This window comes from Aphelocoma coerulescens, chromosome 3 (assembly GCF_041296385.1).
Source record: "Aphelocoma coerulescens isolate FSJ_1873_10779 chromosome 3, UR_Acoe_1.0, whole genome shotgun sequence".
Lineage (NCBI taxonomy): Eukaryota > Metazoa > Chordata > Aves > Passeriformes > Corvidae > Aphelocoma > Aphelocoma coerulescens.
This window is the reverse complement of record NC_091016.1, coordinates 51,855,347-51,880,794: the sequence shown is the minus strand read 5'-3', so window position 1 is coordinate 51,880,794 and position 25,448 is coordinate 51,855,347. Positions and strand designations below refer to the sequence as shown.

Below are 25,448 nucleotides of genomic sequence, written 5' to 3'. Positions count from 1 at the left end.
AAACAATAATTTCATTCCTTCTACATAATGGGCTCTACCAGCTTTAATTAAACCTAACAACCTCATTAGTGAATATCATTATATTGGCTTTAGGGAGGCAATACTATCTAGTGAATACAGGATTATTAAATCACTGGAGATCTGCTGTACCAGATGTGCCACCAGGCTGCTGTTTGACCTTGGGCGATTGGTTTGAAGTCTCTGGGCCTCTTTTACCCCCATGCCAAGTGAGAACCATCATGTTCCACGTCCTTGGTCCATGGCATTACATGGATTACAAACATCCTGTTTGAGCACTGTACATTTGCTAGCAGAGACACAGAGAAGTTCTGCCCAAGATCCACGAGATAAGACATTGTCAGCTCCTGGCATGGGGATCCCTGGATGCTCAGTATCTTCAGTAAAAATTAAGTTTCAGTGAATTAAAAGAACATTCATTCTGCACTGTCTCTCTCACTTTGTGCTGGTTTGGCACAGGCTGCACACCCTGTGCGTCTGCTGGTGTTCAGATGCCCACCTGGGAGCATGGCCTAGGTTCACATGCCCACTCACCAGCAGAAGAGGTGCCACTGCCCCACCACTTCACACATGTGCAGAAGAGATTGGATTGAGCTTTGTCTCCCTTTGCAACTGAATTTACTTTGTGACCCTTTGTGGCCGAGACTGCACTAGGGGTCTTTGCCTGGGTGGCTGGATGCTTGTGTTGGACAACATGAAAGCCTCCAAAAACTGAAGTGGCTTGACCTAAAGATGTTAGGACTTCAGAACTGGAATTGGAGCCACCTCCCTGATGTGAGCAGCTCCTAGGTGGTTGTTTCCCAACAGAAACAGGTCTTGTTTTCTAAGAGGAAAGGCAAACAGGGCAGGAGAGGTTCACATCAGGCTGCCAGCTGGTGCTGGGGGCTGCAGGATAAAGCATCAAGGCACCAGCAGGTGAAAAGGCCTGAAGGAGGGCAGCAGCAGGTGGATACAACAGCAGGGATTGATAACACTTGAGCTACTGGAACTCACTTTTCCCTCAAATGTTACATATTTTGTATTGTTACCAGCAGCAGGGAGCCTGGTTTAACAGAACTCGTTTCTCCAGTTGCCTTTTTATCTCACCTCCCTCCCTGCAGATGATATATCTTGCGATGCTTGGGTACTGCAGGGAGCCCCAGTTTTGTTATGCTCTCTTTAATATGGAAATTCTTCAAATCCCTGTTTGTGGGGCACAAAACAGTAAGTTTCACTGAGCATGGTTCCAGGTGGAGCAGGTATAGAGACAGGTGGGACAGGGCTTCTGAAGGTCAAATTGCTGACCAGGGTGCATTATGTACAAAACATACACACTGCTGTTTCTGGCAGCCTTAAAGTGAGGAGAAGAACCAGCTGGGGAATAAGGAATATTGTCATCCTTGGTGCTTGAAAGGCAGATGCTACCTGGTTAGAGGTTGGAGAAAACTGGTCATTCATGACCACTAACTGGTTGAAATGGCAGCAAAGCCAATGTAGATTTGTCAGAAATGCACAGCCATAAACTTCAGCTTATGAAAAAATCAGTGTCATGTGAATTGGTTATTGGAAAAAATAACATAAATGTTTATACATTAGTATGCTTAAGATGGTGTGTGTCTGACTTTCTTCTATTTATAGTAGCTAAATTCTCAGATATATATTGAAGTTAAATTCTTACCACCAGTGTGAAACTGTACTGAGTTTAAGGTCTGTGCCTTCAGTCTCAGGGGGGTTAGCACTGGAAAAGTGTGGATGACTGCAAGTTGCAGCATAAAGTTGAAATCTTTTCAGATTTACCCTCTAGCCTTTTGAGGTGATTCATTCATCACGTCGGCTCAGTCCCTGGTTTATTTAAAAGAAGACGTGCCAAAGCAGAGGGTCAGGTGAACGTCTGTCTGCTTTCGAACACCGACCGCCATTTTCCAGTAAGTTCCAAGCTTTACCTAGTTTTGACTTTGTTACCCAAGCTGACTATCTGTGCTCCCAAATGAACCCATGAAATGCAAATACTGACATCATTACTCTTATTATTAGATGTTACTGGCATTAATTTTTTGTGTAAAGTAGCTGCGACCCATCATGAGTGGCCAAAGATGCTGAACTGAGACAAATTGCCACAAAACAATTCCAGTGTCCAACCCTCCGGTTTCTGCCCTTGCTGAACTTCATATAAATAGGTGTATAGCACAAAGTGTAGACCTAGCAGGTTGAATGTCAGGATACACATCTGTAGAACTACTATTTACTCTCCAAAAAAAGTTAGGCTTCTTTCAGCTACCTTAGATAAAAATAGACAGGTAGCTTTGAGATGTTAAAATGGGATAAATTCCCAACTGTTTTGTGAAAATCAGTGGGAGAATGCAAAAGTAAGGTGAATTAAGGCCCACTGGCATCATGCAGCTGTAACTGGGGCTCCCGTTCCCTCCAGAGGAGCAGCACACACCGGCTGGCCCTGCAACAGTGGTACCAGCAGCACCATTTCCACCACCATGTGCTGGCCATCACCCAGCCAAGAGCACTAGCTGGGAGGAGAGCAATGCTAGGAATAGTGGAAGAACTGGGGACTATAAAAGAGGAGGATGGGATTTAAAGAAAAGTAGGACAAAAATCCCAAGGAACTAGCAAGAAGAGCCTTCTCTTGTTCCTCTGTGCAGAAGGAAATCTGATATTTCACTTCAAAGTACTAGGATTAATTGAACCAGCCCTTTAGATAGTGAGCTGTAGTTGTCTCACGGTTTCTGTAATCCAGAATGCTTTTCCTGGTAATGCTTTCATTGCTAGTACAAACACTGTAATTTTATTTCTATGCACAAGATGCTCAGATATATTAGATATAATTAACGGTGAATTCAATTATTTATCTTCCTAAAACATAAACTTTGCGTGTCCCTAAGATACGAGATTGATGCACGGATGCCTCATACAGCCACACAGTTCCAGAAAATGCAAACACATTCACAGGCAGTCTGGACTCGGAATTGTCATGAGCAGGCCACCAGCAAATACAATAGCCATTCTCATTCAAGGAATCCTGGTGCTGGTGTCAGGGTGTATGGGCTGAGAGAGCCCTTTGGTCTCCAGTTTGTCTCAAGGCACTGGAAACAATAATGAGATCATGCTCAGAGCACATCTGCATTACTATCTCTTTTTTTTTCTTCAGGAGAAAACTGAGGCACAAGGAAAAGAAGACTTGAGCAAGAAAACATTTAGCAAAATTTGGTATGGATATTTACTCATGAAGATCCTACTGTTTATCCTTAATTCTGAGATTACCCTTCCATGATGCAGGAACTGTTTCCTCACAGATACGTGGGAATGAGAGAGAAACAGTGCAATGCTGAGATTTCAGCTGTGACTGCAGCCTGAATTGGCCACAGCTTCTCGTGCTAGAGGTCATTAATTTGACAGGTTGCTGCTGTACAAATCCCACAGCAGTACAGAAGCAAAAACCAGATGATTTCCATCATCTTCTCATAATTGTAAACAAAAGACAATGAGAAACATCAGGGAGTCACATTTCACTGGAGCATAGAGACAGTGGGGGGCATAATTAGCATTGGAATCACATCTGCATCAAATTCAAAATTAGTAAAAATAAAGAAAATTCTTCACTTCTCAGATGAAAAGCAGCAATTCTTCTGTGCATTGCATTTTTTATTAAAATTGCTTTTCTTACTACTTGCAAGATTTAAATAAAAGATCTGCAAAAATAGACAATTTATTTTTCCAGCCATCTGAGTGGGTATGTTCCCCACATGTGCTATTCATGATTTTAACAAAGAAGGGTGGATAGATACCAAATTGTTTCTGGATTACCATCTTTCAGCAGCAGCCAGATCAGCTTTTTTGCTCTTTTCTATTAGATTATGATCCCTTCATGAAAGATGACACAGACAAAAGTCACACCTAGGGAGACATGATGGAAAGTAGGAATTTGCAGGTGTTCTGTTTGCTTTCTTCCCTTTGCAACCTAGACAGAATGAGCGAGGCTTGGATGTCTGCACTGAATTGGTTTTGGGGAAAGATGTGCTCTTATGCATAGAACACCACCCCGAGTTTCAGGATACTGGGAACATTTCTTCCTGTGCCACTGTCTCTTAGGTGACCTTGGGGAAAAACCCACTTCAGGCCCAAACCTTGGTTTCCCTCAACTGTAAAATGAGGTCAGTTATGCCAAAGTCTTATAGGAGCATTATGGATGAAAAGGTATCATAAGAGCTACCTATGCATTATCATTTCCTGGGATAATGGACTCCAGCCTCCTTCCTCAAAGGTGTTTTGGGACCTTAAGGTGAAGAGTGCCTGCTTAGAAACAGGCATCACATACATGGAAATACTTAATTTATTTACCCTCATCCCTAATTTATTTACTTTTACCCCTATTGGGAGCCTCTCAGGGTAACTGGCTGGTAGGACAACGCAAAAACTCTGTGTCCTGGCATGGCTCTCCCTAAAGCAACTAGGCAAGGACACAAGGCTCAGGGACATCCCTAGGCACCTCTGCCATGTCCACCCTGGACACCCGACTCAAGGCAGTGTTTGTTTCTTCAATACATTGACATGGGGAGCGCAGAGCATTTGCCTGTGCCCAGGGACTGAGCTTTGTGGAGCTTCGATGTGAATTGTAATTTAAAACCTTTATCTAAATACTCTTTGCTAGCATAGATCAAACAGTGGAAGCAGAGCTGACAGGTTAATCCCATTGTCAGGAGATTTCAGTATTTCCAAAGCAGGTTTTGTCTGGATTTGGAGTAAAACCCCCGAGGCTGCTGTTCATCCTGGGAGGGAGCAGCGTCCCTGTGGAGAGGAGATGGTGGAAAATGGGGCAGGGTTCAGCCAAATCCAAGCTCTGCCAGAACTGTTTCTAAAACTAGCAAATTATGGAACATTTTAACCTTGCTAGCCAGCATTTCCAACAATAAAAATAGTCAATTTTTTTTCTCTTTCCTGAGCAACCCTATTCTGATAATATACAATATACATTTGTCCAAAAATATATCAGCAAACCACAAAGCTTGCAGGTTTACCTCCAAAAATTCAAAAGCTTCATGACCTCTTTGAAAATTGAACCCTTTTATTCATCTGCTCTTCTGAAAATGTAGAGAAAGGTTACATGAGAACAGCTCTTCTTAAAACAATTCTCAACATAGATGAGATGATCTTTACATTGCATTTGAGCACCCATCCTGCATACCTCCCTCTGATTCTAGGTCTGATCTGTACCCACATAAGCATAAAGCCAGCCTCTGGCTAAGCTTTGAATGCCACTGAAAACCCACAATAAATAATTGCTCTTCCTGAAAAGAACTTGTCCCAACAAGTGGAAATTATTTCATAATGGCTTGCAAGATTACAATTCTTCAGTCTCCAAGCCCCAGTGATACAATAAGATAATAAATCTCACTGAAGAGTGAAGTGTGCTGTAATTGATGGGAATATGTAGACAGAGAATGTAAATCTCAAAGTACATCTGGAGCATCTGAACAGGTGATATGTGCACAGTGAAGATGACAGAACTGGGCGTTTTTCACTTGGCGTCATTAAAATTTGTTTGCCAAGCTTAATTATAAATGTGAACTCTAATCTCAGTTTTCCATACTTCATTTGAAGGCAATACCTGATAATTCCAGTGGTGTTGCTGATGATTTGTTTGGCTGAAAAGTAACATTAGGTCACAATTCTGCTTTCTCAATTTGGTGCAAACATGAACAGCTTCTCTTCATCACCACTGTATCTCTCCAGGAACCACTGCATATGTGACACCACAAAAAGTCTGTGCTTTCTCTGTGACACATTGACAGGCATGCCCCAGCTTGGGGGTCACGTCACCAATTTTCACTTAGTCAGCTGAAAAAATTCGCACTCCCTCATGGACAACAATACAGTGAGGGATTTTTTTTTTTTTAAGGGTTTTAAAATGAATTGAACAAAGTAACAAAACTCCACTTGCAATCAGTGTTGAATGATAGTTAATAAATGCAGAAGAACTTGAAGAGATTAACAAGCAAATAAATCATTACAAAAAATAGTTGGGCTTGCCATTGTAAAATATGTTCTAAATTTCCTGGGTATTGAAAAGTAATGTGCATTTTGACCTATTTTCTTATTTGAGAGCATATAATTAATTATTTCTTACAAAAACATTACATAAAAAAAGCCATTGTATCTGTAAATGAATGGCAAATCACAGCTTAACTGAGATGAAAAAAACCTGTGAGTCTTCCTCTAAATATTACTTTTTGATTTTATAAATGTAAATCTTCTGCATCCAATAGAAGCATATTTTATAGCTAATTAGATTGATTTACATACTCTTGTATGACAGAAAAAAAACCCTCATTTCTCTTGGTGGAAGGAACGACTGAAGGTTGAGCTCCTTAGAGACACCAATCCTTCCCCACTTTTGCTCTTTGTTTTCAGGTATTTTCTGTTACTTAGAATATTCTCCTTGCCCTTCAGACTCATCCTCCCCCAACCTGAAGGTTGAATTTAATATGGATAGAAAGAGAGACTGCTGATTTGTGATAATGTCTAAGAGGCTGGGGCACGTGGGCCCAAGAAAATGCCACTGATTTGTGCTTCTTTTCTTCCCTAGCTAATTCAGAAAATTCTTGATCAATCAAGCGTAGTCCTACGAGCACTGGAACACTCATGTAACAGATCTCTAAAACACTGTACTTCACCTTCCTGTCTTAGTTGCAAGAGTTGGAAATGCATCCACAGGTGTCTCATAGTTTGAAGATGTAGGGGTTAAGGTCTTTGAGCCTTTGGCTTAATGATCTCCTGTGAAGTCTCTTCTATGGCAGATTCTGGAGGGAATCATGATTTTTCTCACCATGGCTGCACGCTGCTTTTTCTTTCTTGAAGCTGCATGCTGGGCAAACACATCATCAGCAACAGTGTTGGCAGCTCCAGATTCAGCCTGCAGTCCAACAGCTAGGCTTGAAAATAATAAATTGTATTATGATAAAATAATTACTTCATTTCTTTAAAATTAAAGAAAAAATTACACATGCTGTGTTTGCAAGAGGAAAAGCCTTATCGTCAATCACAGCGCATAAACTGTTTTAGATGCACTGTTTAAGTTCTCTTTGAAGGTAAATATTTTATTATGCCTTCAAAACACTAAGAGTTTATAGCTTATAACAAATGAGAAAATCAGGTTTCTGTGTATGTATCCTTTGGTTTCACAGCTTACTTCCCTTCTCTTTAAACATACTCACATTCAAAGAGTCTATTGCAACATCAAGCTCTGGGAAATTAGTTTACAAATTGAGGTTGGTTTTCAAGGAGTGCTTGCATGCTTAGAGTTTGTGTTGATGCTTTCCAGAGGTCTTTTTAATCTATAAAGAGGCCATTTGGATAAAATAACAAATGATCAGATATTCAGAGGCTGTTTCAGTTCCTGGAGAGGGGAATCCTGGCAGAATACTCTTTCTTTGAATGGCACAGAGGACTTTGAGCAGGGAAGGAAGGAAAGTTACTGTACATAAACAAGCACAAGCACTCAGTTCCTGAGCTCCAACGGCACTGGAATGCTCAGCCCCACTGCCTGTAGCACTGATGGTCAACTTCATACACACACAGTGATGTATGAAAGTTTCTATCACCAAACAAGCAGCCTTATGTACTGATTTATGTCTTAACTTGGAAGAAAGGAAAGCAGTGGAAAGAACAAAAGTTAGGTCTCAATGTGAGAGAGCACTGCACATCTCCACCGCCTGAAGGCTCCAAGGACAAAATGGGTGATCTGCTGTGGGGCACAGTCATGATCTTAGCAATGCAAATACACAGGAAACAAAAGGCAGCACAGTTTGAAGCTACAACTCATCTCTGAATCACAAGAAAGGCTTCTCACCTGGTATATGTCTGATTGGAGGCCTAACGCTGCATCTAATTAGATGTGTCAGAAAAGAAAAGCTTGCAAAAATCATTTCACAACTGTTCTGTTCTTTAAGGAGAAAAAATTCTTCCTTCAAATGTGTTACAGTCCTTATAAGAATGCGCATGCAAGCACATACAAAATTACCTGCTTGGGGATTTCGAAGCTTCAGTGTTTTGATTTCTCCTTTACATTATTTTTCTGTGGGTGCAGAGAGAAATAAAGACGAACTCTAACACTGGAAAGTCAAGAAAAAAGGAACTGTTGACCTAGCCAGTTAACAAAGAGATCTCGCCCTGGGCATGGCAGGCAAGTGCCTCCTCCACCCAGACTTTAGTTCTTCAAGGACATTAATGTGATTTTTCATGCAGTAACAGTTTGCTCTTGCCAGTGCATGTCTAACAGCTTACCCTGTGGCTCTGATCTATTAGCAGTGATGAATTCCAGTCAAGGGAAACAAGTTAAGCTGCAGTATCTCTTGAACTTTAAAACATGACAGAGCATTAATGAGGACCATCACTGGCTTACCTCCATAGAGTGGTGCCTGATAGTTCCTTTGCTTCTATGTCCTCTACCAGTAGTGATTTTCAGGAATTTCTCTAGAATTCAAACTCTCCTTTTCCCAGTGTTGCTCACTGATCACAACAGCCCCTGTATGTTTCTGGGAACTAACTTTTTTTGGCTGCACCTGTAGTAGTAATCTCCAAGAGAAGAGTGAAGCATATGGAGAGGGCATCCTACCAGGACTGGTCATCTATTCAGTAGCATGCGCTGGTTTAACTGTTCAAGGCTGTACTCTTCACACTGCCACAGCAGTGGGCTGTAGCGAATCACTTGTTTTAAAGCACTTGGAGTGCTTTATCTCCTGTTTCCATTCCCAATCCTTCTGACAAATGTTTGGATAGGTTTTCTGGTTGGAGGATGAGCTGCAGTATACACGTGTGTCGGTAGAGCTGGCGACAAACAAAGACATGCTGAAAACATACCAGAATTAAAAAAACTCTAGGGTAATCAACATAAAAGCCAGCAGCAAAGGTTTAAACCCACCACAAAGGCTGAGAAACTGCAAGTTAAGACACAGCACCCTCTGCTTAGCCCACATCACCCTGCCTTGGGGCTGTGCTGTGCAGTGCACCAGAGAGCTGCACCATACCTGTGGGAGTGAACCAGCACCACTAACAGGATCTTCAGGTCCTTGAGAGTTCAGGTTTTCTCTCATGTTTCTAATCCCCCTGGAGAAGCTCCCTGTAAACACCTGCAAAGCCACTCTGTTTCTCCTCTTTCCAGTCTGCCCTCACGCCCCTCCTTGGGGACAAGAGCGGCAGGGCTGGAGGTGAGCCTGGCATCTCACCTGGAAGGTAACAACAGTGTGTCCTCGTGGGAATGGAATAGCTGTAGCTTCTTGCCTGGCAGATTGTTTGCCTGTTGGGGCTGTCTTTTGTTCCATTTGTGCAGTAGCTGGCACAATGGGGTCCTGGCACAGCATTTTTAAATACTGGCATCATGCAAATGGAAGACTCATCCCCATTTGCCTTCCAACAGAGCAGCTGGTTTGGAGCCACTTCTCCAGTAAAATGGAAGGAATCTTCACATTTTTCGTATTGAGGCATGTGCTATTTGCTAAACAACTGGGCACTCCTGTGCAGATGTCACATCCTCAGGAAGGTTGCACTACCTTTGCCCAGGACAGAAGACCTCACATTGAGTTGCTGGCTTGTGCTATTCCTCTGCTTCTCTTATTCATGCCCAAGGAAGTCTGTAACACCAGACTTATTTGAGGTGAATGAACCAGCACAATAAGTGAGAGCAAGACCATTGCTCAGAGCTTTACTGTTGTCATCTGGAGCATTAGAAGCATTCAGCTTTAATCTTTTACCTTTCTTTTTTACCATTTCTCTTTAACTTTTTACCCTTTTTTTTTTTTTGTTTTTCAGCAAACAAAAATGATTTGTACTGGGGAAATGCTTGCTACTAGCATTAGATCAGCTCCTCTGGAGTGTGGAATATGCTTGTTGTATCCGTGGGGCAGTAGTAGGACAGGGACCTTTTGTGGTGCGTCTGATGCAATGATAGGTTTAATAGGAGACTTGTGCTCTCAGCATAATGGAATCTCTGGGAGGAAGAGCTAACTTCTGGTGGGCATCCCCTTTGCTCGCAAGGCAGCTACAAACTGCTTGAAAAAATCCTGCTTTTTAATCAGAACTCAGATCCTACTGCCATGGACAGAAATTAGTCTTGTGCTTTGCTCATCTTGTTACCACCTCTGACAGCGCAAGGGCCTCAGGCTCACTAAGCCCTCACGCTGACTGACCCTTCGCCCAGCTGCTTTGTTCCACACACAGCACAAGTCTGCAGTGCAAAAAATTAAATGTCCTCTTCTCCATGACACAAGGTCAGGATTATTCCTCTCCAGAATATATGCATTTGGCCCCTCAAAGACCAAAGATTCAAGTAATGTTACTTCTGCAGCTCCCTGAGCAAGCATTCAAAATTTAATAGATCTCACCATTACTATATTTTCACTGATGTCTCCCCTACACTCTTTTCATGCCAGCAGCTTACTTGTTTTTCTAAGCCTAGGTTTTAGCACAATCATTTGACAATAACTGTTTATAATGGGCATCGCGAGAGATGTGAAGTTCTGAAAACCTTTGCAGTGGAAGGAATGCAACAGCAGTTTCCTCTACCCAGGCCACAGTCTCAATTGTCACAAATCAGCACGGATTCACTGCCAAGCATAAAGTCTGCACTCCTTTGCATCAGCAAGAATACCTGCCTAAGAATTTCAGACCCACGTATAACAAGGTTAAATTTTTCTCCCTTCTTGTTTCTGAAACCATGCTGAATTTTAAGCTTTCTTAAATCCACCCCAGTAATTGTCATTCCTTTGAGCCAGAATTATTGACAATCAAATTTATCTATAATGAACAAGAAGAGAGATTGAAGAAAGGTTTTCTATTTTGGATAATTTTTTGTGTGTCCTTTTAGTGTCCTTCTTCAGTCCTAACTCCCTCCCTCCCTTACCTGAAGTCCTTCATGCCAATGCCTCTGAAAAAAAACTGGAAAACAGAGTATGTTCTTTTGGTTTTGGTATTTTTCTTTCCCCAGCCTTATTAGCTAGCACTGTATACATCATCATAATTGTGGTAAGATGCTGTCAGCATCCCTGCCTGGTTTCACAGATTGCTCTGACTGCTTTCCAAGCATCCCTAAGAATAGCTCAAGACAGTGATGTATGATGGTGAGTAGAAAGCTGTCATTATAATGGCTGCTCTCTTCCCATGGATCTCTATCAGGAACCACAAACATGTTAGACTGGAGAATCTCCTTTGAAAGTCTGGGGTGGAAGAGGTGGGCAAGAAGCTGAGATGCATATACTGTATTCCTTATATCCTCTGACTCTGAGCAACACCGAACACAGATACCATCTAAAGCTAGTTATCAGTGTGCTGTTTGTTCATTCTGAGCAGGCAGATTATTTGTAATTGTTAATCTGTATTGTTGTACTACCTGAAAATCAAAGCAGAGGGCACTTGCTGGAGTAATGACCTTGTAAAGAAAGGCAGCACCTTGAAGCTGCTGCTTATTGTGAAGGGTTCAAAAATGGGTATTTTGTACAATATTTTTTATGTCTTCCACTTCTTACAGAGACAGATGCAGCAATAAGTGCTGTATGGCTGGGTACCAAACATACATATGAGCATATTCTTAAAGGTCGTCTGTCAACAAATTCAAGTTTTAGAGTCACGGGCAGTTCTTGAAAAGTGTGCAAAAGCTTCCTCGTTGTTCCCTCTGCTTGACTTTTACGCCCATTTGCAGCAACACAGATAATTAACTGCAGACTAGGTGTTCCACTGCTGAAATCTGCAAACCTGCCACATTGCTATAATGAAAGATAATGCCTTTGGGGACAAGAAAAGTACAGACTTTTTTCCCAGAAACATATTTTGTAAAAGCAAGCAAGACACCACTCTACTGATGTTTTTAAGCCTTTTACTGATCTGTCCAAAGCTTGTCTTTAGGACATCAGGCTGAAGAACTCATGCCTCTAGGACAACAGGTTGACAAATTCATGATAGAGTTCAGAGAATTTTTTTTTGCTTTCTCTTTGCTTTTATTTTCCCTGTCAGAAAGGTACTCAGTCAGTGTCCCAATGCTTTTTGGCCTTTGCTGGGTGGATCAGAATGATAAGAACAAGGTGGGACTGGCACATGTGGAGGACTGCCTTTGTGCTCCATCTGATGGAGCTTGTCCCTCATAAACACAGTGTCCATGGAGGTTTATGTCCTGAATGTAGCGGAAGGCTACTGAATGGTATCTTGTCCTAGGTGAGGATGGTCTGGGCTCTGTTCCCAGTTCTGCCATTCTGTCCTTCTGGCACATATTTGCCTGTGCAACGTGTTCCTCAGAAACAGTGAATGAGAAAGGGTTTACCTGAACCTGAGGGCTGGCCACGGGGGTTGCCACCAGTGCTTAGCCCCACTGGCCAGCACGGGACAGCAGGAAGACCCCAGAGCAGCAGAGAAAACGTCCAGAAGTGAATGTCCTCTTTGCAGCAGTGGGTGACTCTGGAGGAGGCTGAATTGTCCTTAGCAACTGGTATGTGTCTTCTGGCTTTGTTTCATCCCAAAGGACCCCAGCCCATGTGCTTGAGGCTGCCCTGCCATCTGAACAAGCACAGAGATGGTGAGTGTATGGGAGACCCAAGGTCTAAGGCAGGAGCATGGAGGCACTGCACTGGTCTGTCCAAAGCAGCTCTGGCTATCATTTCTTTTCTTGCAATCTGGCTCTGGGCAAGTTTTACTTGTTTTACTTGACCAAACACCATGCTTTGATTCCAGGAGAGTCCCCTCCTTGCAGAGGAAATGAACGCTGTTAACTGCTATAGCTCTGAATCTGCCAGAGTTGGGCTGGGACTCCCATCAAACAGCTGCACAGGGAGGATGGGGGTGGTTGCCTGCTGCTAACTAAGCTCATGTCTGTAATGCTGTGTGACCCGTGTCATTCCGCCCCCTGCCACTTGGGAGCCTGTGGAATGGGCTCAGGAAGGCAGGGATGCCTCTGGAAGTTCCTGCACACTGCCTCCAGTCAGGTGCTGAAGCACAGCTTGTCTTGAGTATTGGAAGGCTCCTAGCCCACACATCCTGCAATAAGGAGGGCCCATCTCCACCGGGTGCCTGGAGGCAGTCATAGTCTGCTGTTTCTCTGGAACAAAACTTGCAATTTTCCCCTGTAAGTGCTCCCAGTTGTAGCAACAATTCCTAAGTCACGTCATGTTTTACTAGCTTTGCATGCCTTTTATACCAAGTCGCTATCAAAGGCATGCATATGTCTTGATTCAAAATTATTCAAGATGTGGAGCCTCCAGATTTTATCAACGAAAAAGGTTTCGTTCACCTACAAAACTGTTTTTAAAAATGCATTTCTTAAAATTAATTTACAAAAGCATAGAGATGCTCAGATGTGCTGGTATGTAGCTCTTGGTTTAAATGACTGCAGCTTTAAAAATGCTGAACTCCACTGTCCTCAAAACTAGCTTTTTCTCTCTATGAAATCTACAAGCAAACCCAAATCCAATCAAGCTTAAAACATCTGGCCCCAGTCACAGCCAATTTATGTGCCCACAATTTTTGGTTGTAACCCATGTGAGGGTTACTATTCTTCCTCCACCCCAGATGGGCAGGGCTCAAGGGCAGCCTGGGCTGCTTTGGTTTAGAGTCTCTAAACTGAATTGCAGTCATGAGGAAAAGCTCCCTCCCAAAATAGTTTTTTTGATGAAATCGTGTTTGTCTTAAAATTGCAAGAAGTGCCAGAAGGTGCTCATGGGTCTCCACTAATGCTATCAGAGTCCAAACTCGCCTCTTTCACATGCAGGTGTCATTAGGGAGCACTGGACTGTGATTTCAAGAAGGCGTAGCTAGAGAGAGCATGAGGAAATGTAGCTGACCCAGCCAGTGCCTTCCTGGGGTGCCCAGGGCTGCAGCTGCCAGGGATCAGGGCTGCCATGTGTGGAAGGATGGCCTCTGTGAGGGGCCAGCCACGGTGGGTGGCACGGCTGGGCTGTGACTTCAAGGAGGTTGCAGCAATGCGGCTCAGTCCAGCATAGCCATTGATGTGGCTCTTGGCACCACATCTGAGGAGACCACTGCACAGCAATTATTTCACCTCAGGCATTTTGCACTTGAAACAGCCAAAATTTCAGCTGGTGTTGAACTAAAAATATACTGGTTGTGTGCAACTGTAGACCCTCTCTGACATCCATTTACCCCAGAGCAGCAATGGTAAAGCACTCAGAGGAAGGTATTACTTTGAGTTTAGGAGCACGCGCCGATGAACTTTGCATCCTGAGAACATCCTTTATTTGTCTAACTTATCTAAGATGCACCTGTAGATCTGATGGAAGAATATATCCCTAAGAAATAAAGCCAAGTGGACAGAAGTGAAGTGAAGGATTAGCTTTATTCCATACTGTATAACTGGAGACCTGTGTGCAAAAATAGACTTTTTTTCCTCTCTGTCCTATTTCTACTTTGGAAAATTTTGTATGTCCTGTCCAAGCTTATGGTGTTTTTAAGAGATAAGCACATCATTATCTAGTCTGCAGTAAAGGGTATGGAAGGGAGAGCAGTCAATAGTTTTAACTTAATCCTACTAAAATGAATCAATTTTATTCTTGATGATAACGATGTGTTCAATATCCTATACAATGAGGGATTTTGTAATTGGCCATCAGAAACACAGTTAATAGGAAACAGAAGCTTATACCTGGGGCTGTAACTGTGTGAAAGTCTTTCTCCCATCCAGCTCCTCAATCACACACTGAAATTTTGCCCCAAACTTCACCCTGCAACTTCCACCACTTTTATTTTTCCATGGGCACACACCACTCTCAGCACCAGCTGTCAGGGGTGTTGGGGTGCCAAAGAACCCATGCAACCTCCCCATGTGCTGGAAGAAAGCCAGAGACCCTGGTCCTGCAGTCCCTCCTTCTGCTGTTTGGGCACACAGAGAGCCTTCAGAGAAAAGGTGGGTGGGCTCACTCCCTGATCCTTGGGTTTGGTCTTTGCAAAAACACGTTTGGGCTGATTGCAAATGCCAATCCTTAGATCAGAGGGAGGCCATGTACCAGTGCAGGGTAACCCACTCCCACCTGCACATGGCTAACAGCAAATGCATGGACCCGGCCTCATTTGGTTGTTCTTGGTGCCCTGGAGTACACAAGGCACCATTTAAGGTGTTGGATTCTACAGATCCATATTGTAAAAAGCTAAGGAGATGGCTTTGAATGGAGGACAACAAATTGTCAAAGAGGAAGAGAAAAGAGTAAAAGCTGGGATGTCTTAAGTTATTCCACTCTAATAAGTGTGCAACTGGTGAATTGGATAGAAGAAATACCATTCTTGCTTTTGCCAAGCAGCTGTTCTCCAAAGGCTTCCAAATCAGCAGGTTTGTGCCCTTTCATCCCTTATATAGTCCAGAAAATACCAGTGGAAATATCAGCCATTCAAGTAACCAATGTCAAATGCACAGAACAGCGTATCCAGCCTTTTTGGATTGAGTCCTTCTCCGTATGCTGAGTAGTTTTGTACCCCACCTAATACGGACTCAGGTTCTCAGATGACTTTCATTTTTCAGATTTCAGGGAAAGGATGTAAGTCTCTGAAAGACTTATGTTACCCCTAAAGCTCTGGGACAAAGCAGTGATCTGTGATCTGTTCCTCCAGCCCAGTGGAACTCGCCACAACGAAGAGAAAACCCACTCCTGTGGGACCTGGATTTCTCAGGATTTAGCCCAAAATGGTGGTAAGAAGCTTCCCTGAAAGATGAAGACATTCTCAGCCCTCATTCCTTGCTGTGGTTACAGACAACGCACTTCCTTTGTTGTTTCTTTATTTCATATAAATGCAAGCCGAAGTGTGTGTGTTTACATATATGTATACATGCATATAAAAGTACATTTACATATAGAAATATGCACACACACACATGTACATACACAAATGTATATACATAAATGCATACATAGAGTTAAAGGATCTCAAAAGCCAGCACTGTGCTGTGCACACATCTTCCTATGTGGAGAGGATGAGAGAGCAAGCGCACGACAGCTGTTGGTTGTACTGCTTAATGAACCACTCTGAAGCATTACACTGCTTAGTGTGGCATAACCAGCACAGAATAAACTGGGATCAAAGAGACAGGACTGGGTGCTAAGGTGGAAGAGTAGGGGAGCCTGGGGAGAAAGAGAGCTGCAGGGGGTCTGGGTGTTGGCTGGGGAGGAAAACGGGCGTGCAAAATGTTGTGTCACAGCAGCTGGAGCGGGGCTTGGGAGTGTTGAAGGAAGGTAGGTAGGTTGAGTAGGAAGATAAGGTAGTAGGGAAGTGGGATGCAGTATTCAAGAGTTAAGGTGAAGGTGGAATATTTTGAGGAGGTGACTGGAAATAGGTAATTCAGTCAAAAAGATTTTATGTGTAACGAAGGTAAGGTGGAGGAAGGGAAGCTTTGCGTTGACTGTGAAATTGATGTCAGATCATACTTAAAACTGTCTTCTTTGCATCTGTAATCTCGTATCAGGGTTGCCCAAATGTCTTGGAGACTTAGATGGGGTCTCTACTGTAGGTAAGCAATATCCCATGTGACCGCACTGAGAGGAGACCACCAGAAACTCCAAAAAAGCCTGCCACTCTTCACCCCTACTTGCTCTTTGCTCTTGCTCCAGGCTCAGTCATGAAACGTGAAAATGTTTCCTGCAAACTATTTTAGACAGAAGCAAAGGAATTGCTGGTTATAAATGGAACAGCATGTCTTTTTTCATCTGTGTATTCACAGCGCTGGAAACAAGAAAGAGCTGAAGATGTAGTTATTGAAGCAAATGAATAGACATAATAATTTGAGTTCTGCACATGAATATGGAGGAGGAATTAAATCACGGGCAGTGTGCGATATTTTAACCCAAAACTACAACTTGTGCAGAACATTTTCGTATAAATTTGTGCTCAAAGAGTTTCCTAAACCACCATTAATCAGACTATTTGGATTTCTACTTCAAGAAAACCAGAATAACAACATGAACTTGAAAAATCAGATCAGAATGACCTTCTTAATGTTGTTTTCAGTCACACCATGGCCTGCTGCATAACGCGAATTTCATTTTAAGTAGCCATCTGTTTTGGTATCCATCACTGAGCATGATGTAGTTACTTCCTAAAAGGAATCCTGGTCATTTGATAAGCATCACACACAGTTATGAACTATCTCCTGTAAGAATTAGCTGTTATGGGTAGCAGCCTACTTTTATTTCCAATCAACATGATTTACAGGCATGAACAACAACGTGAGTAGGGACTTTTTGTTTCCAGCTTCATACCTGGCTAGACAAGTGACAGGGTTCCACAAAGACAATATACAGAGAGAGACTACAGACTAATTAGGTGAGGTCTTGAGATGGCACATCTGGGGTGATAAAACATGCTCAGTGTGACTTGCTGTGTGCGACATTAGTTATATCAAAAGGAAGAGAGAGAGAAAAACTGTCTATAGAAAAATGACACTTTGGCATTCCATACTGCTGCACTCACTGTCCCTGATTGTCAGATGAAACACGATGGCAAACTAACACACAATTTTATTTATCACTTCTGGTCCTGCAAACTGAAATATGGATCTGTAACCCAGAGTCCCAGGGAGTTTTATCCCTCACTTCATTAGAAACATTATTTCCCCAAAGCTTTCTGGAAATGTATACATTTGGCAAAGTTTGTATTGAAGTCTCAAACTCAGCCTCCTCTAAGCACCTCCCCTGACACAGAAGCCCACGCCCGGCATCTCAGGGCTGGCAATGGGTTACACCCACCAGCGAGTTTGCACCTAGTTGGGGTGGCTGTTTGTTATTGCCCTGGGATCTAGGGGACCCACTGAGAACACGGGCCTCACATTTTAGGAACTGATGACATAAGCATGCTTGAAATTCAAGATAGGCAACCTAATAGCAGCACTGTGGTAGCAGGGCAGGGAGGTCAGCCTGTAGCAGAGCCTGAATGAAGGCAGCCTCTCCCTGGAGAGGAGCTGTGACCCACCGAGACCCAGCAGAGCTCACTGGTGCGGTGCATCCCCAGGCATTTTCTGAGTATAGCTATAATACAAACCGATGGCATTTTTTTTGAAAAATGTTTTACCACCTCATCTATCTAGGTCTGATTTGATTCCATCAACGAAGCAGCTGAGTTTTCTCTTTTTTTTTTCTCCCCAACATGAATGCAAACCCTGCAAGTTGCAGGTGTCGGGAAATCTTAACATAATGTTGTGATGGGCTGGGACAGAAAGTATATAGTTCCTCAGCTCCTACATATTTAACAATAATAAAAAGGCATCACAAGGCAGAGCAGATAATACTGATTTATTGCAACCCTATTTACATGTATACATGAATATACACTTTTATTTGGACTTTATGATTTATTCATTATATACATAAAGAGATAATGAACAACACATCTGCATGCTATGAATCCAGGTTTCATTGAGGCTTTTTATTTACAAAATAGAGACAAAATCCCTGAGGATGAACCTTCTGCTCTCTTCCTAGTGTACTGTATTTGGGATGTCAGGAGTCTTTAAAGTTAGTCTTTTATTTAAAATAAATACTCAGACATCATGAGAACAAGCATATTATCACACAGAGACACAGGCAGGCTATATCTTCAAGTTAAGAAAACACATTTTTTAGCATGAATTATGCACCTGCTTTGTTTTTTCCTGTTACTGGGAAAATCAGACAAAACAGGAATTCACTCATTAAAAGTGACTGAAGCTGCAGTTTTGAGAATGTCTCTGCATGACAATGACTTAGCACAGTGGAAAAAAAACAGCAGTACAACAGCTCAAAACCTACTCACAGAAGGTAGTGATGATATTTAGCTGTTTGACATGATAATTTTCACAACAATGTTTAGTTGTATTTTTTTTTGTAAATCCTTTTCTAATGCAAACAAAATATAATGGATTTTCATCAACCAAAACCTGGAAAGACTGAAAAAGAAAACCCAACCAACAAAGCCAAAAAATCCTTCACCCCAATGTATTTGCTTTCTAAAATGTGAAATTGTAAAAACCAGTTACTGTCATTTCTTTTCAGTAAAACTTACATTATCAAACCCAGGTGTAGAAGCAATACTCCTAGAGAAATGTACACAAACCATTCTAGTATAACCCAGATGTGTGAAAATTTTTTCCTATCTCATGAAAATTTAAAACTTTACAGAGATTTCAGCACAGCTTTGAACTCCCATGAATATAACACCTGATTGCCTAAGACTTTCACCTCTGGTGGGTTATTAACTGTGATGCCTATACCAGTAGATGCTAAAATTTCCATTAACCCTGAGTGTGACTGCAGAAGATGTAGCACTCAAAAGCTTGCTTTCTCACGTTTTAAGATACACTAAATACAAAAGTCAGCAAAAGCTCCTATGATTTCAATGAATCTGTTTGTCCTCTACACTTCCAGTGGAGTTTGAGAGGTAAAAATCATGTATTCCCTGCTAAATCTTGTAATTTAGCCACAGATTCTGCATCAAAAAGACGTAAATGTGAAACATATTCTGCATATTTATATGGAAATATGAATCAAGCTCCTGAAAACTTGTGGTTCTCATGGTTGAAACAGCCCGTGCTCCATCTTTTGTGGAAGCCATTTTGTTTCCAGTGTATTTATGCAAAATAAGCTCTCAGTGCATAAAACTTAGTCCCATGCCAGCTGCAGTCTGCTCAAAGGGGCGCAAATAAAGCCAGTGGAGTGCAGAAGAGGTATCTGTTATCCCAGCAGGTCTGCATCAGCCCCTGTGCTTTTACTGGGGCCCTGGATACTCAGAAAATAAAATGTGAAGGGCACCCAGTTTATTGGAATTATTAGGAACTTTGAAATATAGTTATATTATTATTTATAGATATATATTTATATAGTTCTTCTTCAAATTTGCCTAGTACAGAAGAAGACCCAGCTCACTGGAAAGAATTCATTCTAAGTCTGTTGTGGCTGATGGTGTGATCTCACTAGCAGGTCAGATTCAGCATGTCACACACTGCTGCATGTGGCTGAGAAATCTGATTAGGAAAGCCTTTGCCTGTGCAGACATAAAGGGACAGGGACCACAGAAGAATGTGGGATACCACTGCTGCCTCCAGCTCTTTCTCTCTAAAAACTTTCCTTCAGCTTCCCTGTACCCAGGAGCTTTCACAGCTTTGGCTGTCTGAACTGGCTCCACTTGTTATCTATATTGTTTCTCTTATATAAGGCCCTTTAATCATCAAGAGTTTCTGCTTTCAGAAGAATATATCAACCCTGAAAAACGTGTTCAGACAAATGAGGGAGAGCACAGGCTCTTGTACAGTATTTCTTTTAATCTCTGGCCACTCCTGCTCCTTCAGGGACAATGATCCCATAGATTGCAGGGGGGGAAATAAAAAACTGTCTGAAACATCTTGAGCCTCTCATGCGGTTTCTCTTCTTGCAACCTTTTCCTTTACCAATGCCATGGTAATTTTCATGCAAGGGGATCAGGGTGAAGGAACAGATGCTGCTCCTATTTCCTCCCTGTTATCATCCCACTCCCAGCGATGCTCCCTGTAATCGTTCCATTGTACAGCTGCCTTTCCTATAAAGCTGAACAATGAATAATGGATGCAAAAACTAAGTGGCGTTTCAGGTTCATTAGTATGCATATTGTTATAAATTCATTTCAGTAGGTGCTGTGAAGCCACTCTCCTCTCTTTTGTATTTTGAGGTGTCACTGCTTCAGGCTCTGCTAATGTTCATTTTGCATTCATTCATTTGTGTCTGTAGTTTTACCTGGATTGTAGGCTATTGTTCTTATTTGCAAAGCTTGGGTTTAATTTCCTGTAGGAAGCTTTTCTTTTGTCTCTAGGGCTCACTTTCGTATTACCATCCACCTTGAGAGTACTAAAGCACTGTCCTGCTGGTAAAGTATAATCTGTTTTGTAGAGTTCTAATGAAAATGTTACCACTTATGTTCTTAAAAAAAAAAAAAAAAAAAGAGAGAGAGAGAAAAGAAAAGAAAAGAAAAGAAAAGAAAAGAAAAGAAAAGAAAAGAAAAGAAAAGAAAAGAAAAGAAAAGAAAAGAAAAGAAAAGAAAAGAAAAGAAAAGAAAAGAAAAGAAAAGAAAAGAAAAGATCAAGATTTTCCTATTCTAGGTGTTGCTATCCAGGGCTTCCCTTCTGTTCATTCCTATTTCTGAATGTTAAATAGCTCACAAGTCCCTAAGCCACAGTCCTGCTAATCCTTGTTACCTTTGACCCATGTCCAGCTGCCAGCAGAGGCTTTGCTGGTATTGCTGGGCTCCTGAAAAGAATTTCTGTCAGCCTTGCAGAAAGCAACTCATGTATCAGCATTTTCTTGTAAAGTCGAACAGAAGCTACTTCCTGCTCCATTTCAGACCCCCAGCCCTTTGCAATTATTCCCTTTATTTATATGACATACATATTTTTTTCATTCTCATTAGGCTGTTCAATAGCAACCCATTATCTTTCAACAGATTCATCAAAGATAAAACATTCATATTATTGCCCCTATTTTTGTTTCTGTTTTATGATATTCTCCCTCACACATTCAGATTAATTCTTCCTAACAACAGCATATCATTAGGTCTTGCCTTCAGCTATTGTTAAAAGTAAACTGATAACATGCAGTAGGATGCTACAGAAAGTAGAGCTGCTCCCAAGCCTTTTTTCCCCTCTGCCCTATCTATGTTGGACCAATAGTGGTGCAGAGCTATCAGCTCAAGAAAGTAAAGAATGAACTCCAGCTACAATGGAAGAAAGAGACAATAGTGAGCTATAGCTGTGCTCTCCCAGGACACTTTGCACAAAGGAACAATCACCCACAGCAGTCTCACTAGAACAGAATTTGCAGTGGATAGCATTCAGCATATGCACAGCGCATATAAAGTAATACAGTAGCTGCTGATCGCAGTTACTCTGTGCATGAAGAGCATCTCTTACTGAAAATGTGCCTCACCTTTGATGGTGTATGCAAAGCCTTCTTAACATTATAAGCAGCACTGTGTTTTAAGGACAAACTATTCAGACCAGGCAGACAAAGACAGGTGTTGAAGCCCGAGTACCGAAATGAATTGTCCTGTATTCAGTGCCAGGAACCAGTAGCCACATATTGAAAACACTGGTATAAGTGACTCTCTGAAGATGAAAAGCAGAGCCTGTGGCAAAGAAAAGCACAAGTCCTCTCTGCCTGGATCATCATCACCTTTGTTCTCTTTTCTTCCCACAGCAGTAGAAAACTTCAGCTCTCCAGTTCTTTAGTCATATGAAGCCAAAGATGAAAAGACATCTAGTATCACTAGTAAAGGCTACAAAACTAGGTGTGTCAGACTCTTAAGGGTCTTTATTTGATAATTTATAATCTCAGCCTTGTCCAGGATGCCTGTTTTACCCATGGAGACAGCATATATGCTTCCACTGCAGCCTCCTGCTAAGAGAGCTGAGACACATATCCCTGGGCAGAGCATGGGTGCCCACAGATAAGTGGATGGCAGATCTAAGAGGTGCAGGAGTATGACACATACACACACCACATGAGGAGCTAGAGATCAGTCATAAGCAGCTCATTTCCACTTTTATTATGTAAAATTGCCAGTTTATGGTAAATTGAACAGATCTCTGAAGTCTGAAATACAGAAAACTTAAATTTTGCATCTTACAAAATATTCTCGCTATGCAGTTCCACTACAGAGATTATCATGACCACAGGAACTGGTACCTTCATAAGTATCACAGTGTCCCACATTGTGTGTGCATGTGTTTATACTTGGATGCATTCAAATACCCTGAAATTCACACATATACACTGCAATATTGTTGATATATAAATATAGACTCGTATCTCCCTCTCTATAAGCACACTAGTCTCCCCACACATATGTAAAAACAAGCCCAAAATCATATGTATGTAGACACCCTACCAGATATGCATATTTATCATAGTCTTTTTTTAAACGGGTTTGCTCTTACTTATGTAAATATCCTCTCTTGCATTCATACTTAAGGCACTGTACTCAGCCACATTTTTGTTGGCCAGGGACATCACTGAGGACACTGTTAGCCTATTCCCTTTAACTTCTCTGAGCATGTTTTTGCTGCATATTTCTTTGGGAACTTGACTGTGTGCAATAGGAAATAATCAGTTCTCATACACACTACATAACCTCTGTTGAAGTAAGTGGTGTGTGGACTGATTAAAATCAGGACTAGGTTTGTCCATTTTTGTACAACTACACCAGCATTTGGGCACCCTAGAACCTCAGTAGAGGGAAAACTGAATAACTGAGAACAGAATTTGTCCCAAAATGCTAGAATGATCACATCCCAAATCATATTTAGCATGTCTAGTAGACCACAAACCCACAAATTCCTGACCTGATGGTACTTATTGCTCTTTTTCTGTAGCTTGGTGCTGTAGCACCCACATGATGCCCTCTTTTCCCACTTGGTTTATATCATTCCACCACACCAGTGGACCAAGTGTGCAAAAGGTGTATATTTTCCTGCTAGAGTTGCCTGGAGTCTGTGTTACAGCTGCAGCCTGCTGAGGCGAGGGTCCTGCTGTGTGTACACCTGATGCAAAGAGAGCCGTGAGGCAAAGTGGCTCCTAGAAGTGAGGCCAGAAACCCAGCTGTACATGCAGGAAGAAGGTGCAGCCCACTTAAATTCCAGCCTGATTCTCTGTCTGCCAAGAAAAGCTTGTGAAGGAGAACTACTGCACACACAATTGAAATGCCTACAGGAGAGGAAGCTTGACAGCTCATTTTCATGTCCTGCTTCCAAAATGGCAGTGCCTGCAAATGAGCAATGTGTTTGTGGTAAGGGCAGGAAAGGGCCAGTGGGACTGTGCTCCTTCCCATCCTTTCCTACTCCTTCCCACCCTTTCCTACTCCTTCCCACCCAATCCCTTGCACTCTGTCTCCCCACTCGGCCCAGCAGAGATGAAGTGCCTGGACACACTTGCACCTCTGAGCTGTGGCTTCTCTGCCCCTAAAAGGCATTAAGAGAGCTTCCCTGGCCTCACAAAAGTGCTGTGGGGATGAGCATGTTTCAGATTGCATGTACTCAGATATTACTGCAATAGAGGCCAGAAAACAGGCAACACACTCAGCTTTCAGAAATACAGCTCTGGTTTGCAAAGCTGGAAATGTGCATAGTAGTTAAAGTGCTTTTCTTTCTTTTCTCTCTTGGCACCTTGTTCTTGTAGCCTACTTGATTCTAGGGATTTTTTTATTCCACTGAAATATTTGATTTTTCTTTTTAATACATACACTGGCACTGAGCACCTGCTGCAATTAAGGCACTGGTATTTGGCTCCTGTGAGGTATATTCTATTATGAAGTTTTATCCATTGATTGTAGACTAATGAACCTATCAATTCATCACAGTGCTTCTATTACCCTACTGCTGTTGTGAGATGTTGTATTGCTGAGGCTGGGTAAGAGCACTGACTCTCTTGCTACTGCCCCAACTGTTGTTAAGGAAGTAAGAGAGGTAAAGTAATCAGAATTTCAATACAGTTCAACTTTGTGGCCCTTCTGTGGTATGTCAGTTCCTTCTATAGTAGGACTTTCTCATTTAAAGCAAATGAATTTCAGCAATACCTACTATTCAGAAACAGTGGCTCTTGAGTGGGGTAGAAAAGGGGAGGAGAGCTGATGTTTTGCTGGGAAACACTGGATAGACATAAGAAATGGTCATTTTTTTTCTGCTCATGGAAATTGTCTGGTATGGGGAATTAGCAAAACCTAGATAAACTCAAAGTAATTAGGAACAACAAGAAATGGTTTCAACAGCAATAACAACAGCAGCAATTTGTTTTTCTCCCTCTGTGTCAGATGCTGGTAATGCTTTTTTTTAAAGCCTAGTCTCAGATTATATGTGGCAGATTTATTTATCATTCCACAGATAGTTTTCTGGCTTTTTTTAGGTTGTCTGGCATTACATTAATTCAGCACAGAAATGCAGAAATGCACAAAAGTAATTGGCAAGAAAATAAACTCAGGACCACAAGAGGAATTGCCTTTAAGGTATCACTTTAAAGTTTGAGAGTCAAGAACCAAATAAGATAATTCTGGCAGTCTTGATATCTTTATTGAGAAAACATTTTGGTATTGAGTTTGGAGGGTGAACATTAATAAAGGAACATGCTGAAAAATCATAGAAATGAGACCGGTCTCTGTAATTGTGCAGAGAAATCACATCCACATAAGCATGTGAACAGAAGGTCTGCAAACACAAACAAGAGGAATGGAGATGTCTGAAAAAACAAGATGCCAATAAAGAAATATGGCTAACAGATAGGAATGAGTACAACCTTTTCAAATTGTATTTCCTGCTAAAAGCAGTTAAAATTCCTATTACTAGCACATCAATTGAAGAAAAAAATAATTGTTTAAATCTAGGCAACACAAGACCATGGTAAACAAGGTTTATAAATTCCAAAAAGCCACACCCCTTTCCATCCAGCACAACCCTCATCTGAATTTAGCCACCA

The 25,448-nt window shown here is 41.9% G+C and overlaps 1 long non-coding RNA gene across 1 annotated transcript; it reads left to right on the top strand.

Moving 5' to 3' along the window:
- The first annotated feature begins 987 nt into the window (after window positions 1–987).
- LOC138107232 (uncharacterized) lies at window positions 988–3,626 on the top strand. Its single transcript, XR_011149335.1, has 3 exons — window positions 988–1,221; window positions 1,789–1,922; window positions 3,158–3,626. It is a non-coding gene; the product is annotated as an uncharacterized lncRNA (long non-coding RNA).
- Window positions 3,627–25,448: the final 21,822 nt, after the last annotated feature.